The sequence below is a fragment of the Chelon labrosus genome (genome assembly GCF_963514085.1).
Source record: "Chelon labrosus genome assembly, chromosome: 17".
Taxonomy (NCBI): domain Eukaryota; kingdom Metazoa; phylum Chordata; class Actinopteri; order Mugiliformes; family Mugilidae; genus Chelon; species Chelon labrosus.
In genome coordinates this window covers 20479911-20495935 of record NC_140350.1, presented here as the reverse complement: position 1 = coordinate 20495935, position 16025 = coordinate 20479911, and positions in this window count along the sequence as shown.

Below are 16025 nucleotides of genomic sequence, written 5' to 3'. Positions count from 1 at the left end.
TCAAGCAGAGAAAAAGGAGCAGTAATTGATAAAGGAATGGGTTTTTGGACCATAAGTTCATCTTCAACATCCTGTCAGAGTCTCCTCTCTACTAGAACTAAGTTATCTCCATTTACTGTGGATGTGAACAGAGTTACCACTGGATCAAAAACTAGTTCATGCATTTGTGTCTTCCAGGCTGGATTACTGCTCCAAATACTCTTTAAAAAGCCTCCAATTGATTCAAAATGCCGCAGGATCATCATATTACTCCAGTTTTAGCTTCTCTTCACTGGCTCCCTTTAAAGTCTAGAATAGAATTTAAAATCCTCCTCCTTACATACAAGGCCCTTAAAGGCCTAGCTCCATCATATCTTAAAGACCTCATAGTACCAGATCATCCCAACAGATCACTTCAGTCTGAAAGTTCAGGCCTACTTATGGTTCCTAGAATTTTAAAAAGTAGAATGTGGAACCAGCTCCCAGTTTGGGTTCAGGAGGCAGACACCCTCTCCAGTAGGGTTTCCACAAGTCACGGTTCAGTACTGTTAGAGAATAATTTCTCTTCCCTACTGCTGGGGTCAGTTATCTGCCCTATTTTCTCTCTGAGGAACATGCCAAGGCCATGGTCCCTCTTTTGGCGTCTTCAGTCTCACTGTCTGGCTGTCTACAGGCACAGCTGTAGAGTTAGATGATAACGTCCTCTGTTCCTGGAAGACACTTCGTGTTTCCTAGTTGGTGTGAATCCCTATCTTCATGTTTATGTACTATAGCCAGTTGGATGTTGACACATCTCCCCTTTGCTGCCTCGGCCCACCTTTCTAGTATAAGAATCTGAGCTTTACTGTTTGACCCTTAGAACTGAGGTGGACTCATGCACTTATGTTGTGATGACGAATCTTCTGTTCTCCTCGATTGAGCCTAAATAAACTTCTTTAGCATAAGACATACAGGACTCTGGTACTTCTTCTTCATCGGCATCACCACAAATTCTTCCCTAACAGGTACAACTAAAGGCCTAGGCTGCTGGGGGACCATGCACCAAACACATGTCCTCTACTCTCTTCTCTTACATACCAAGCTCCTATGCTCTACTTTCTTTTCTCTGGCACCAAGCTCTTATCCTCTAGTTTCTTATGTTGAGAAGAGAATTAAAAACTTTCAAATGTACCTTCAAGGTTTATCTGAAACAGACTTTTAAAGAATGTGTGATTAATTTGAATTTAACTATGAAATGAAATATTTGAATCTATTGACAGCCCTAATTAGAAGCATCTCATCACATTAGCAGAAACACAACACATAATCTTTACAGGAATGTCTCCCCAGACTGTTCCTAATAATATGAAAACACTGCTGCTTTAAAACTTCATTCCTGGATCACATAAAAACCTGAGTTAGATTTTCATCCTTTCATCATTGCTAAATGTCTGTGAGAAACTCTTCCTTACACTTTTCTCTAACACTCTTAGAAGGACCCATCACCTTCCTTCAGGTTTTCCAGTCTTTGACAGAGTTAATACTGGTTCTGTCATATCTTGTAGCATGAATGAATGAATGAATGAATGAATGAATGAGGTGCTGCTCTTGTCTCCACTGCTGTTTGTCAAATGTTCTGCCACAGAAAGTGAAACCTCACAAAGGTTCAGTTGAGTCTTTTTCTTCCTCCTCATATTTAAACAGTGAACACATGTTGAGGTTTTTTTCTGACCTTTGACCTGTAGGTGTACGTCTGTCACTCTCAGTTCTTCTCTTCCATCACTGATGGAGCAGATGTAGTTGCCGCTGTCAGAGAGGTGGGGTTTTGTCAGAGTGAGGCTGAAGTCTCCAGTGTCTAGAGCATCAGGCGTCATCGATGTCCTCCCCCTGTAAACCTGGTTCTGACCTTTAACTTCATCTGTTTCTCCTCGTTTGTGGACAGATTTGGGACTGAGATCGTTCCTGGTCCAAATCACTGTGGAGTCCTCAAGTAAATAACCCAAGTAGTGGCAGGGTAGCAGGACAGACTCCGCCCCCTCATTCACCTGCACCACACCTGCCAGGGCATGCTGGGAAACTGAGAGGACACACAAAGAGAAAGACAAATCAGCTGCATGCTGTGGGTTTGACTTGACACATGACTGACTGTAGGTCACATTATCTGCAGGGGCCAGAGAAACCAGTTGAACTATCAGTCAGTCAATGAAAAACTACATTTCATTCACAGACTGAAGTCAAAGAACAGATCATTGAATGTGTTTTGACAGTTTCCATAGATTTGGCTGAAAAACTTCCTCTCTTGCTCAAAGTAATGAGTAATGACATTTGTAAGATCGTGTTGATCAGATCTGTCCTCTACTCCAGTCCTGGAACAGTTTAGAGTTCAGTCAAGCAGAAGATGATTTTTAGCTCTAACTGATGAATGAACTCATGGTGCACCATCTCTCAGGACTGATCTCTGCACTACACTCCATCAGTAAAAGGCCTCCTCTGGTCCTGATACTAACACAGAGACAAACTGTCTCAACGTCCAAACTAGAACTCCAACTGTGTTATTCATGTCAAGTATTCAGAGATGGCTTCTTGCTTTCACAGATTTACAAGTCTGGAACATTAGGAAGCTAACATGCAGCAAACACAGAGAGAACATCTACTGATTGGAGCAAGTTAGAGCTACTGATTGTTTTGCTAATTTGATGTCCTTTTTATGTAAAGTGTCTTTGAGTATCTTGAAAAGCGCTTTTAAATAAAATGTATTATTATTATTATTATTAAGATGTTACTGAGAAACATCCTTCATGTTCATGGTCTGCTTGTCCATAAGTGTCAATTTCCCTGCGGGAACCTCCCAAAGGGATCAATAAAGTTGTCTATCTATCTATCTATCTATCTTAGGCCTCGTCCACACGTACGAAAACGGTCTTTTCCCTCTCCGTTTTCGAGGGCATCATTTCAAGAAATATCCGCGTCCACACAGGTCTGTTTCAGCACGACCGAAAACGCTACTTCATATTCCAGGCCTATGTGGCGCTGTTTCAGTTTCAGAAATTCACCAAAAACGGAGAGGAAGAGGCGGAGCATGCGCACAAATCTTGAGCGCTGTTTACAAATCGCCTTTTTTGCTCAGCGTGGTGGCACAGGAGCATGATATTTTGCCCTAGTAACCCTAATAGGCTCAATATCTTCTCCAGCATGAAAACTAGCATGTAGTCCGCCATTGTTGTTGATGTTGTTACGAGACGTCTCGCGGGATGTGGAAGGCTGCTCGGGAGTGTGGCGATGACGTCATCGTTTTCCCCGTTTTCGCCGTCCACATAGAAACGCAAGTTGCGAATTTCTCCACCCTGGGACCCGTTTTCAGAAAAGTGCGTTTTAGGGCTATGCGTTTACAGGATACGTGTGGACAATCGGCCAAAACGATGAAAAATGTATGCGTTTCAGCGTTTTTGCGTTTCCGTGTAGACGGCCCCTAAGGTCCAGGGGGGCTGGGTCCACAGTCAATGCTCTCTGTTCTCTTGTCTTCTTTCTAGCATTTCTAGCACTCAGCTTAGGAAACATGGCCTCATTCTACAGATGTTTGTCTTTCTGTCCACTCCAGGACACCGTAGCTCACAGTGTTTGTGTTTGATAGTTAACCTCTGACCTGGTTCCAGTTCACAATGTCAGGAACAGCACACTGGACCGACTGTTCTCTGATCATCTGATACATCCAGACATGTGATAGTCAACGTTCTGTCCTCTGTGCTGCTCAGAAAGCTTTGGATCATTTGTGTTGATTCCAGTAAGAACCCATTTGAAGACTGACCCGTTGTTAATGTGTGAATGTTCAGACTTTTGTCTAGAGACAGAAATAAACAGGACGGAGGCTGTGGAGTCCAGACCGGGACATTCAGTTTGTTCCAGTCACTGAAAACCTGTCCCACATTCACCACTGGAAACATCAGGATAGATAGGGTGAATGAAAACAGCTGCTGTTTAATAAGGTTAACATTTATTAACCTTTAATATGTCTCTGTTGCTTGTTCTCAGAAATGTGGCATCTGGATGAGGAAACTAGTCGTCAACATCCCCCCATGAAGAAGTCACTAGCTGACAGTTTCACTTTCAAACACATTGACATTTGTAAATGTTTGTGTCCAACAGTGAAGTCCTGACCTGCAGCCAGATCATCAAGCAGTCGTTAGCTCTGAGCTCACCTTCAATCTGTTTGATTCTTTCTTTCTTGATGTGATTTTACATTTACAGCAGTAATTAGAAACAGTCCACATGAACAGAACATCAGACTCTGCTTCTGGACGTGTCCCTCACAGACAAACTAAGAACTAATCAAAGTTGAAACAGGTCATCACTGACTTTCTTTAAAGAGACAGACGTGAGAGAAATGATGTCAGACTGAAGTGATAATCAGATCCAGGAAGAAGATATCTTACCGTGAACGAGGATCACAAACACCACCAACGTCTTCATCTTCCTGTCAAACTAAGGGTTACAGCAGCTGATCATCTACTGACTCTCTGACAACACTTCTCTGCAGCCACGTTTGCTTCTACAGTGTCAGCTTTCCTCTGACAGGTGAAGAGAGGGAGGGGCCAGGTGTGTCTCTCTCTGGATGAAGTCCAGAACGCCACAGATCCCTTCTGAGGAAAGAGGAAGACGTTCAGTTTCCTCATACTTTCACACCTGTTCATCCAGTTTGTGTCAGGTGCAGCAGTCTGACTCTGAAAGTAAACTAAACTAAATCTAAGGATTTATTTTCACTGTCTCCTAAAAGAACTAAGTAAAAGAGTGAAAGAAGTTTCAGACTTGGTCATGACTTGGAATTAAGTTGTCTAAAAATATGTAACACAGAATGATGGGATCATTTTACACATTATGTTTTAGAAGCAGTTGGAACAGACAATCACACGTCTCTGATCAGAACCAGGCTTCTGTCACATGACGTCTCTAGCAGAAATGTCCAGACAAACAGGACCGACTAGTTTTCAGAGGAGAGTGCGCATGCGTCTGTTCTGCTGCAGCCTTTCTACTAAATCACGTGACTTCAGAGGAACTGAGGACATTGACTCTTCTATATATTCAGAGTCTGGCTTTGACCTGATGGTTTTCTACATCTATGCTCCTCTTCAGGTTCCTTTCTGACCTTGGATCACTACATGACCTTTTCATTTCAGTCTTAATCAGTTCAAAGCTCCCTTAAAGTCTTTCTTTTCTCTCTAAATAACATGATGTTCAGTGTTCAGTTTAACTGTAACATGTCTGATCATCTGTCAGTCATATATACTGGTGGAGTTATTGGATTCTCATAAATGTAGAATAGAGCAAAAAGTGAAAAATGATCTCAACCGTCCACTTTTGGCTAAATGTATGCTACGCTAACAAAGTCTGAAGAAACACATTTACAATGTTGTATGTTTTACTAACAGGAACATCTGTGACAAACTCATATTGTGCATCTGTTGGTCACTCCACTTTGGCACCATGGATGGGAGAGCTCACCAGAGTGGGAAATATTCTCCCTAAAGCCCCTAGAGGTCATGAGGTCATCATACTGGATATCACTGACTCTAAGAAGGTAAACATTGTTCTAGTCTATGGATGTTCGGATACTTAGACTCTATACATGTGCTGAACCTCATTGAAAGGCTGAGAATGCAACCCAGGTGTAAAAGGCTTCAGGTGGATCAGTTCAGCCTCTCTTGCTGGTCCCTGGTGGTGGTGGTGGTGGTGGTGGGGGGGGGGGTGTAGTTATTAGAGTTTCAGCCTTTTACATTAATATTAATAAAATCATTTTAGTCATACTTACCTTGTGTTATCTTTTCTCCACTTCTCTCTTCAGGTTTATTTTTTCAATAACAACTTATTAGCTTTATCTACTGTCTCTGCCTCCTCAGTCATGAACCTGTGTCCTTATTCTTTGCATCACATGAGTTTAGTTTTCTGCTCTTTATATCCTGGGCTTCAAGTCCCCAGGTGTCGGTCTCTCTTTTTATTTAACGTTGTAAAACTCCCCCCTCTCCTCTCCTCTCCTCTTCCTCTCCTCTTCCTCTCCTCTCCTCTCCTCTTCCTCTCCTCTCCTCTCCTCTCCTCTCCTCTCCACATAGACATAGTCCTCATGCAGTCCTCAGATAACTTTTCTTTGTGTGTGTTCACTGTAACATGTCACATGATATAATGGGTGCTTCCTCTGATGTAAATGGGTCTGTTGAACTCCAAGAGGCTTGTTACGCCCTGGGTGTGTCCTCTGAGGGCTCAACAGCAGACATGATGAACAGCCTTCAGGAACTCTTAAACTTTAAGGACGTATACCCAAAGCTTTTCATGAAGCTACAGAAAGCTGCTGGTCAGTTAAACCTTGCTTCATCAGTGTCTTCTTTTCTTGTTTCCTTCCAATAACATTATTGATTATTTTCTTTCTCCAGGTGGTGTCCTTCATTCTTCCTGTCTACATGCTGTTGTATATTATCTCAACTTTCTCTTTTGGACGGAGTCAGCAAGAGACCACACAGACGGGCTGCTATAAGTTTCAAGCTCTTTCCCACCTATTACATTTCTGATGTAGCTGGACAGGTTGATCGTCGCACTAACAACTAACACAAAACAGTTGTTGTTCCAGCCACATGATGGAAAACTGTGTGCCCCAACCACTGATCATATCAGACTGGCAGCCAAGAAGGAACTCCAGGTTGATGTGCAGTGGGTTAAGAACCTGAGGTCTCCGTTCCCACTACTGCCAGAAAGAGACAGAATGGCAGCGAGACATCCAATCACAGGGACATGTGAAAGATCCTCCCTGTATGATGGGTCCATCAGAAGAACCAGAGACGTCCAGGACAAAAGTTGTCCTACCCTACCAACTGAAGTGAACTCTTCAGCTGCAGAGCAGTCCAATGGTCAGCTTGTGTCTGGGAGGTATTCATTGTGCCAGATGAAGGAGGCAGACTTCAGACAGACTGGAAGGTGCTGATTGATCCATAATGAGAAGATTAACAGGAGCTGGCCTTGTGCAACACACAGTTGTGTACTGGCCTGCATGGGATGCTGGGACTCCAGTCTGCTGCTAAGTCTGGTCAGTATATGATGTTACTAACTGATGATGGTATAAAAGTAGACAGAGTGATAAAATGTTAAGAATGTGTAGGGAAGCCTGGCCAGAGCGGTAGGAATTAGTAGGAGACAGACTCAAAACGTTGTTCCAGTCCAAAAGAAAGTGTTTATTTCACAGAGCCCAGGTGTCACCACAAATACATATAACGGAGAAAACAAGGAATATCTACAAAATTTACAAAAATAAACAGTTAACAAAGCTTAACTGAATAAAACTAAACATATAGCAACTTAGATTAGAGATGTTATGCTTGAAGCAGATGCTCAAAACAGTGTGGAGCTTTCAAAGCAGAATCACGACAAGATGTTTCGATGTCTCGCTTCATCAGTCGAAAAATCACGTGACTCCCCAAATGAAGCTTCACTACGTCACACGCGTATCGGCCGTCATCAGCCACGTGTCACTCCAGGTTTGAATGCAGGGCGGGATTGTCAAACTCACAATGATTAGAAATGGACACAGTCCCTCAGATGGTTGTGGGTTTTTGAGAGGAGGAGAGTTTTTCATACGTTATGTAGTTTCATTGATTTAGAACAAGGGAGAGTGAAGTTTAAGGTTTTAGTAGAACATTAGATGAACTTGGCACATAGGCATTCACACTGATTTACATACATACAGAGAAACTATTTATTTAGTTAGTTAGTTGTGAAAGTGTGAGTGTAAAGCCATTGTGAGAGCATTAAGTGTTTGTGTGATAGTCTGAGTGTTTGACAGTGAGGAAAGGAGAGATAGGGAGAATGGAGGAGAGGCCCCTAAAAGAACCAGATCTTATGTGTGGGAGCACTTTGACATTATTACCCCAACAAAGGTCAAGTGTCTGATCTGTGCTCCAGAGCTGGCCTTTAATAACAACACCTCTTCAATGCTGAGGCACCTGCACTCAAGACACCCTGAGACCACACCCAATCCAGCTGCTCCTGCTGCTCCTGCTGCTCCTGGAGTAACTGGACATGGTTAGCCTATGGCAACTAGCATGTATATGTATTAAAAAGACAGAGCAAGATTAAAATGGAAAAGATACAAAACAACAATAATACGTTTTAAAAAGTTCTGTGTGAATAACTGTTTCCATTTTCTGCTTTAAAGGGCGACAAGCTGAACTGGATGAGGCCTTGGTAGACATGATTGTGCAGGACTGCCAGCCATTTTCTGTGGTTGAGGATAAAGGCTTTAAAGCCTTTGTTAACAAGCTTGACCCAACATATGTCCTGCCCACAAGACAAGCACTGAGAGCCATGGTGGAGACAAAGTAGAAAGAAGCCAAGGAGAAAGCTAGAGCAGAGCTGGAGAAGACTGTGGCAGTAAGTTTGACAGCAGACATGTGGACATCTGGAAATATGGATGCCTTCCTCGGGGTCACCTGTCATTATAGAAATGAGGAAGTGAAACTGTCATGTGTTCTGTTAGGTGTCACTAAAATCCCTCAGGCCCACACAGCTGAAAACCTAAAGAATGCCAAAGAACTCTTAACTGACGAATGGAGCCTTAAAAACAAGATCCACTGTCTGCTCACTGACAATGAGGCAAATATGGTGGCTAGTGCTAGGCTTCTTAGACTACACAACATACCTTGTTCTGGGCATAGTTTAAATTTGGAGGCAACAGCAGAACTAGCAGAGATCTGTATGTGAGCCAGAAAAGTTGTTTGTTTCTTCAAAACCAGCACAAGGGCCAAGGAGAAACTGACAGAGGTTCAGGAGCAACTTGATTGAAGAGGTTGAAACCAGGTGGAATTCCACTTTCCTCATGTTCCAACGTCTACATGAGCAGCGTGAGCCAGTGGGAGCAGCACTTGCATCACTAACAACAGATGTGGTGCCACTAAGCTGTGTGGACTACGAGGCTGTGGCTGAATGCCTTGAGGTTCTGGGGCCGCTGTCTCTGGCTACTACTGAGCTTTCAGTAGAGAAGAAGGTGTCAGCATCCAAGGTCATACCAATCATTCACATGATACAACATAAAATTACAGAGAAGTCCACATCACTAGTCCATCCATGCACACAGCTGCTGAGACTAAGTCTGCTGCACTTTTTATTGACAAGGTGCAGTGTGGAAAAAATTCAGGTCCTGTCAACGGCGACTGTTCTTGAGCCAAGTTTCAAAACAATAACATTTGGCAACCAGACCAATGCACAGGAGGCAGTTACCAGAGTCACAGCAGAATGTGCAGGACTGAGGAGATCAGAACATGTCACACCCTCAACATCACAGCTAATAGCTTTCTCTTTATTTGATCATTGCTTGTATATATGCTCTATCAAACAACTGGATGGATTTCCATGTGTTTTACAGTCCACAACAGAGGAAGTCCCTGGTCCCTCAACACAAGAGGCTGACCCTGACAACCTGTGGGAACTTCTGGACTGCTGAGTTGCTTGGTTGCATTAGTCTGTAGAAAAACCTTCTTTGAGACAAAAACACATACAATGGATTTCACCTTCTTCTGTTCTGATTTCTTGCAGGTGAAACTCAGAGAGTCCAGAAAACAGTGGAGGTTCAGTGGTCTTTATCTGAGTCCTACCTCTCCAGAGGAGAAGACCCCTTGAAATACTGGCAGCAAAGGGTGGCAGTTTATCCCAATCTGTACAAGCTTGACAGACGATATTTACACATGCCTGCAACGTCTGTCCCATGTGAGAGGGTCTTCTCCAAAGCTGGAGAGGTGATAAGTAAGAAGAGGAACAGACTAAAACCCAAGTCTGCTGAAATGATCTTGTTTTTAAATAAAAATCTCTGAACCACCCAAATCCTCTTCCCAGTCTCACAAGCATTTAGTACAGCTACTGTCATCACAGTCCCTAGATGCACAAGCATTTCACTTTTTTTATTTTGTAATTTTTTGTATTTCTATCAATCTTATAAAAGCATCTAAAACATACAGTATTATATGATGGCTAACTCATACAACTATATTATTATTTTCTATAAAAGAAAAAGAAATCAAACATTTCAAGATGCACATACTGTAGATCCTTTATTGTTGAACAAACACAACAGAGTCTTTCTGTTTCACGACCCTTTGTCCTGTTTCATGTAAATGCTATGTATAATATTATCCAGCAGATGTCGCCACATTTAATTAGCTCAAATGCTTCCAAACACCTGAACCATTCCAACACAACTGCTTCAGATTGATTCAGTGCTTCAGTTTCTCCATCACTAGATTAAACCATAAGCGTTGAAGAAGTCTCTGTAAAGAAGTGTGATGTTAGATCATCCAGTGGTCAGGCTGGAAGTTGGTGCAATAGTGAGAACAGTGAGTGGTTGGAGTTTAACACTTACCTGTCCAGTCCGTGTCTGGTCCAGGGTGCGGTTCCTAAAGATTCCCCCAGGTACACGGACACAGTCATAAACATTCCAGGAGAGACCAAGCAGCAGGATGTTATAAATATTATGTGTTATTTGTAAAGAGGACGATGTCAGTGGTGAGACAGTCAGGTGATAATATTTAAACTTCCCTCTGAGTGGATCAGTCCAGTGATCAGGACCAGGGACACAGGATTTAAGACACCAGCTCCAGTCTGATCTCACAGGACAGATATCAGTCTGTGTTTGTCGATGTTGTTGTTGAAACCTGACCAGAGGCTGCTGCTTCTCTTCATCATCTTCATCATCATCGTCCAGCCGCTCACGGTTCATCTGTTTCACTAGATTCAAATGTTGTCTTCACACTTCCAGCTGGTTTGCTCCGGTCTGCATCACTTGATGAGTTTGATTAGTTTCTTTTCACACAGAGGAAACATTCATTACTATCAATCATGTGAGAACGTTCACTCCACATGTTGGTCAGATATATCTGTTTACAACTACAGCATATATCTTTATTCTGGCGCAGGTGCGTGGGTGGGGGTATCAGTATAGTTTCACAAACAAGGAGGTACTTAATGTTTTGGCACATCAGCATCACATCATCATAAGTATCAGGACTTTAAAGAGAATTTGTAATAAAATGCATCTTTCCCATAGCAAGCCAAAATTGAAGATGAGATCTCATTTATGTCACATTTACGTCTCCTAGACATAAATGAGCACTAATCGAGACCAAAATTGTTTTCTCATTCTTCTCAAATATCTCTCTGAGAAATAAGTCTCACAGAGAGCATTGTGTGAGATCTCTAAAGTCTCTCACAGTTGTCTCTTTTCCAGATCTCAGCTAAGAGAAAAATGAGACGTTGTTCAAATATGTCTCAAATATGTCTCATATCTCCACTTCCATAACACATTTAGGAGAAATGATCAAGACATGGAACAGACATTAATAAGAGGCGGCTGTGGCTCAGTAGGTAGAGCGGGTTGTCCACGAACCAGAGGGTTAGCGGTTCGATCCCCGGAATGTGTCGCATGCTGAAGTGTCCTTGAGCAAGACACTGAACCCCCAGTTGCTCCCAGTGCGTGGCACTGGTGTGTGAATGTGTGTGTGCTTGTGTGAGCGAATGGGTAGATGTGTCTATGACTGTAAAGCACTTTGAGTACCAATAGGTAGAAAAGTGCTATATACAAGGACATCCTTAACAGGAAGAAGAGGGCATTCAAAGATGGTGACAGGGACGAGCTGAAGCGCGTACAGGGGGAACTCAAGGTCCAGTTGAGAGAGGCAAAGGAGGAGTACAGAAGGAAGGTGGAACAGAAGCTGCAGCACAACAACATGAGGAAGGTCTGGGATGGCATGAAAACCATCACAGGCTGCAAGAAGAAGGGCAGCAGCACAGAAGAGGGGGATGCTGAGAGAGCAAACCAGCTAAACCTGTTTTTTAACAGGTTTGATACTCCAGCTCCTACAGACAGTGACTGCCCAGTCCACACCCCCATCACGTCCATCATCACCTCGGACTGCAGAGCTCTCCCACCTACCACCCCCACAGACAGTTCAAACCACCTCCCCCTCCCCACCACCACCACGGACAGTTCAGGTCCAACCATCTGCAACTGAACACCTCCAAGACCAAGGACATGGTGGTGGACTTCAGAAGGAAGAAATCACATCTCCAACCTGTGTCCATCAACGGGGTCGATGTGGAGGTGGTCCGGACTTACAAATATCTGGGGCTGCAGCTGGACGACAGGCTGGACTGGACAACAAACATGGACACACTCCACAGGAAAGGACAGAGCCGTCTGTACTTCCTGAGAAGGCTGGGTCCTTCAACGTCTGCAAAAAACTGCTGCAGATGTTTTACCAGTCTGTGGTGGCCAGCGTCCTCTTCTATGCTGTGGTTTGCTGGGGAGGAAACAGCAAGAAGAGGGACGCTGCTCGACTGGACAGACTGGTGAGGAGGGCCGGCTCAGTGGTGGGCACAGAGCTGGACTCTCTGGTGACAGTGGCAGAGAGAAGGACCCTGGACAAACTGCTGTCCATACTGGACAACGCCCACCACCCTCTGCACAACACCTTCATCAGGCAGAGGAGTGTGTTCAGTGGCAGGCTGCTGTCTCAATCCTGCTCCACCAACAGACTGAAGAACTCTTTCGTCCCCCTGGCCATCAGGCTGTACAACAGCTCTCAGTGATGGCAGGAGACACAATAGACAATGGACATACCTTTTTGCACCTACTTACTGGACACTCTGTCATTACCATGTCTGTCTACCTCTGCTACATCTGGTGACTGTGATTTTCATTCATTTTTTCCCATTTGTAGCTCTCATATTTATATATATAAAAAAAAAACCTTCTACTTCTACTGGTCACTTTGTATTTCTAACAGATCACTTTATATTTATATTTCTAACAGGTCACTTTATATTTTTAACATGGTTTATAGTTGTATAAACATTTTATTTCTAGTCACTTTCTATTTTTTATATAGCTTTTGTATTTTATGTTCAATGTATGTAACTGCTACTGGATGCTTGAATTTCCCTCGGGATTAATAAAGTATCTATCTATCTATCTATCTATCTATCTGTCTATCTATATAAAAGCAAGGCCATTTACCATTTACCATCTCTTTTAGGGCTCATAATTCTCAAATTTGTCTCAAAAGTTTCAAATTCATCTCACTAGTGCAGTGCCCGTCGGAAGTATGTATTCCTATAGTGGGAGCCTACAGGTGCTGTGTATGAGGATTAGTGGAAATATTAGAGCGGAGAAAACCTATTTTACCGATATATTTTACATTTCTTATCCAAACAACGTCAAACTTAGCAATGCACATCTTCGTGCCCGTAGCGAGACACCTGCCCAGTTTCAAATCAATCGGGCCAACGGTTCGCGAGATATGCGTGCCACAGACAGACACACAGACACACAGACGCTTCTTGATTTATAGATATATGATGATACAGTTACATCTCATCTGTTTCTCCCACTTCTCAAGTATTGCTCAAATGGTTATCTCAACTTTGTCTTAGTGATGTCTTGTCTCTTTTTGCTGCTATCTCTTGCTCCTAAGGGTTCCTTAGGAGAAGCAAATCAGAAACAAATGATCACAGAATGATACGAATATGAGAAGCTCAAACTGATCTCAGGAGACGAGATTGAACAACAGATGAGCAACGTATTTTTCCTATGGGTTTCTACAGAAAGAACCAGTCTCATAAATGTATGACTTTGTTCTTCTTCCTCAGTGTGGCCTTAATACTCCGTCCTGGGACATCTCCGCTCTAAGGTGGGCCCCTCCATGGACCCACTACAGTTTGCCTACCGTCCTAATGTTGGAGTGGAGGACGCCGTTATCTTCCTGCTACATCGAGCTCTCTCTCACCTGGAAGACCCGGCAGCACTGTGAGAATCACCTTTTTTGATTTCTCCAGTGCGTTCAACACCATCCAGCCGGTGATTCTGAGGGACAAACTGGAGAGGATGGGTGTGGACCACCAGCTGTCCACATGGATCTTGGACTACCTCACAGACCGACCACAGTTTGTAAGAAGCAGGAACTGTGTGTCTGACCTGCTCACCAGCAGCACGGGTGCACCTCAGGGGACTGTCCTGGCCCCCTTTCTTTTCACCCTCTACACAGCAGACTTCAGACACAACACCAACAGCTGTGTACTGCTGAAGTTCTCTGATGACTTTGCGATTGTAGGCCTCATCAGGGACGATGATGACGCAGAGTACAGAGGACTGACGGGGAACTTTGTAGACTGGTGTCAGCGAAACCACCTCCTGATCAACGCGGGGAAAACCAAGGAGATGGTGGTGGATTTCCGTAGACGCCGTTCTGCCTTCCACTCACCGGTGAACATCCAGGGAATGGACATTGAGCAAGTGGACTCTTATAAGTACCTGGGTGTTCACCTCAACACCAAACTGGACTGGTCTCACCACACTGATGCACTCTACAGGAAGGGACAGAGCAGGCTCTACCTTCTGAGGAGACTGAGGTCTTTTGGAGTGAAAGGGGCACTCCTGAAGACCTTCTATGACTCTGTAGTGGCATCAGCCATCTTGTATGGAGTGGTCTGCTGGAGCAGTGGCATCACAGAGAGGGAGAGGAAGAAGCTGGATAAGATCATCAGGAAGTCCAGCTCTGTCCTGGGCTGCCCCTTGGACTCAGTGAGGGAGGTGGGTGACAGGAGAGTTCTGGCTAAACTGTCCTCCATGCTGGACAATGAGTCCCACCCCCTGCACGGTGACCTGACAGGACTGAGGAGCAGCTTCAGTGACAGACTGCTTCACCCTCGATGTGTGAAGGAAAGATACAGAAGGTCTTTCCTTCCTGCTGCTGTTAGGCTCCACAACGAGCACTCCTAATATGTGCAATATATCTATTATTATATATCTATTATTATATATTTTCTGCATGCTGTTGCAAACTGCAATTTCCCCATTGTGGGATGAATAAAGGTTTTTCTTATCTTATCTTATCTTATCTTATAAAATACACATCCCGTATAAATATAAATACACATCCCATATAAACAGTGGTGTAGTCGTCCCTGGAGAAGTGGGTATACTCTCAATTTTGCCCTTTGTCATGACCTGGCTCGTAAGCCATGGCAAAAATAGGAGAGACATAGATTAAGCGTAAAGTTTAACCACTTTATTTAAATAACGTCAACAACCAACCCATAAGAAAGAAATGGTTCGAGTGGGAGTATCAGTGTGTCTGTAAAACACAGTAACTAGGCTGAAGCCAACAGAACAGAAACGTGATGCTGGATGGATCGAGGTCGAGAGGCAGAGAGGAAGAGTGAGTGAGGGCTGTGACTGCCAGATCTTAAAGGATCAGGGAGACTGGTCAGGTGATCCTCATTACCCAAACTGAGACTGGCCCACTAAGGTACCTGCAGAAACAGACAAGCAACAACACAAGAAGGAAAAACACAGAGCAGGTCCCTTTTTTAAGAAGTCCAGAAAAATATACTGTTTTAGAAACATGTAGTTTAGTTTACCCAGAAATCTGTCAGTAGTATTTACTCACTATTTACATTTACATTTTACATTTACAACACATCAACAGTGACACTGTCTCCATCCAGTACTGGGTTTCTCCTGGTTGGGAGCTGCCAGAGCTGCTGGGTTCAGGGCTGGGGTCAGTCTGGGTCTGATCTGGGTCTGATCTGGGCCTGACCTGGACCTGATCTGGGTCTGACCTGGGCCTGACCTGGGCCTGACCTGGACCTGATCTGGGTCTGTCTGGGTCTGACCTGGGCCTGACCTGGACCTGACCTGGGTCTGTCTGGGTCTGACCTGGGCCTGACCTGGACCTGACCTGGGCATGAAATCCTTATGAACTGGGTTGATTATAAACTTACTAACCAACAATGACATGGTTATAGTGCTACATAGCTTCAGGCTAACATAACGTTAGCCTTTCATAACTTTAGCCTACTCGCACAGTGTAACTATTGGCAACAAAACCTCTTCTCTAAATGTGCATTCATACTGGGAGCAGTTCAAAACAATGACTCATTTGGAAATTACCTGAAAACTCAGCTTAACATTATGTATTCCATGAAAGTTTTAGGTTTAATACGAACACGACGCTGCGTTTCTCATTCACATTCCGTTCATTCTC